This window comes from Geospiza fortis, unplaced genomic scaffold (genome assembly GCF_000277835.1).
Source record: "Geospiza fortis unplaced genomic scaffold, GeoFor_1.0 scaffold85, whole genome shotgun sequence".
Lineage (NCBI taxonomy): Eukaryota > Metazoa > Chordata > Aves > Passeriformes > Thraupidae > Geospiza > Geospiza fortis.
The window spans coordinates 775,582-778,060 of record NW_005054358.1 but is presented as its reverse complement, the minus strand read 5'-3'; positions in this window follow the sequence as shown (position 1 = coordinate 778,060).

Genomic DNA, 2,479 nt, shown 5'->3' with positions numbered 1-2,479 from the left:
GGGCTGCTGGCCCTCTGGTCACACTCCAAGGGACACAGTGCGGGGACGTGTCCCCAGAGGAGGGGCAGAGTGCAGGAGGGAAGGTGCTGTTGGTTGTGGTGCCGTTGGGACGGGCATGCCTCTGGCCAGAGCAGGGACACGCCGGGCTGCAGTGGGAGAAGCCAGGAGAGAATGGGCAGGTCCCTGCAGGGATGGGGACAGCCAAGTCACTGCTCTGGGGACACCACATCACCTGGTGCCAGCATGTGCCAGCTGGGGGATGCCATGGAGCCTTTGTGGTGGTGCAATGGGGTGTCAGGGGCTTGGGAGAGGGGACAGGGCTGCAGGTGGGAAGGTTGGGTGGGTTTGGGGGCCTGTGCTGGAGGAGCCCTGCAGCAGCCCTGGGTCAGCCCTGTCAGCCCCCAGCCCTGCTCACCATTATCTCAGCTTGCTGAATATAACCCAGCTCTGGGAGTGGATACTGCAGCCAGGCTCCACATGGCCCACCGGGTCCATCCCACCCCACAGCCCCCAGGGACCCCTTCTCGGGGGGATGGAGGGGCCCTTCAGCTTTCAGCACCCAGAGGTGCCAACAGCCGGCCCAGGGAGCACTGGAGTGCTGGGGGTGTCCCGTGGGGGCAGCTCTGGCCTGGTTCACCCCAACACCCCCATGCAATGTAGGGCAGGGGCACGAGGCTCCCCCATGGCGACAGGGCCCCCGGCTGTCTGAGCTGCCCCTCCCCACCGGCTCCATGGAGCCAGAAACGCCCCAGCCAGGGCTGAACTGGCACTTCTCCTGATGGAGCTGCTCCACTTGGTATAAATAAATATTCCTTGGTGCCACCAGGGCTGGGGGGACCCACCTGCTTCTGCCTGCTGATCTGACCTGTTTTGGGGTGCCCTGCTCCTACCCTGTGCCTCAGCACTTTGCCAGAGCAGCCCCTGGCAGTGCTGATGCTGAGTGGCACCAGTGTCCTGGCAAAGCCCACAGCCGCAATCTCTGCCCTCCTGGGCACAAGGACAGGGGTTCTCTGTGGGGCTGTGTGGGCACAGCAGTGCTCACTGGCTGCTCAAGCCCCCAGCTTCTGGGCAGGAGGAAGGGGAAGAGGAAGGGGGGGTTGCCACCCTGTCTCCCACAGCCACAGCCCTGGGGAGGTGCCCGAGGGTGTTTCTGGGGGAGAGGGGCAAAGCCAGCACAGGGGGATGGTTGCACAAGCCCAGCACAGCCGGGCAGGAGGACAGGGCACAGCAGGGTCACCAGCCCCCGGCAGGGCTGGGCTGAGGGGACAGAGAGGGGGACAGCACAGGGAGGGGGGAATTGGCATGGGGTCAGCACAGAGCCTTGGCAGGACACCCAGAGGAGGCCAGAGTGACAAACAGACTGCTGCACATTCCAGCCTGTGGAGGTGGGTGTCAGCACCCCTGAAATGGAATCCTGGGAGGACCTCAAGGGTCTGACAGCTCCCTTCCACCCACCACCAGCCCAAAGGTGGCTGAAAGCCTGGGAAGGTCCCCATCCCTGTCCCCTTGGGGAGGAGCAAGTGTGCAGAGCAGCCACACTGTGACCCAGCCATCACCTGGCTGGCGTGTGGCCCCCACGTGAGGCCGGCAGTCAAAGGCAGAGCCCAGATCCTGCTCAGCCCTGGGACACTCCTGCTCCATGGCAGATCCCATGCAGGCACAGCCCCAGTGCCACTCACCACAGGCTCCTCCACCCGTGTGTGGCACTGAGTGAGCCGTGTTTGCTCACTTATCTCCCCGAAGGGCCCGGTCTGAGCACGGGCTGGCACGGCTCGGCAGGGGCTGGGAGGTGCCGTGGTGGAGCACGCTCCCCTTGTAGGTGGGTGCACTGGCTGTGCCCATTCCCTCCTTGTGGCGCTGCCGGGCCCCAAAGGGACATGCTGAGACCGAGCACTGAACTCAGCTGGACACAGCTGTGGTACAAACACAGGTTGTATTGTCAGTGCATGCTGGGGGATCCCAGCCCGTTTGTCCTGGGTGCAGGTGGCACAGCCCATGGCACAGCCCATGGCACAGCCCGTGGCACAGCCCTGCTCTGCCCGCAGAGCCTCTCTGGTGCCCAGCCCAGGCAGGGATGTGCCCCAGGCAGGGATGTGCCCCACTCCATCCGCCCCCTGGCCGCAGCAGCGATGTCACCGCGGTGCAGGTCATGCCCAGCTCCAGGGTCACCTCCCTCTGCTCCTCCACTGCCTCCCCCTGCCCCGGGCTCACGGGCAGTGCCAGGTGTCCCGAGCACCAGGGTCACAGCCCTGCTGCCCGATGGCACCACGGCCGCGGGCAGAGCCGGAGCTGGGCTCCTCTGGGCTCCTTCCCCACGCACGCTCAGCCCGAGGGCACAAAGCCAGCGCTATTTGTCCAGGATGAGGAAGAGCATCACCATGAGCAGGATGGGGAGGAAGATGAGGAGCAGGCTGAGCATCTCTGCGGCCAGCAGCAGCGCCAGCAGCAGGAGGTAGCAGCAGCGGCAGCGCCGCTCCAG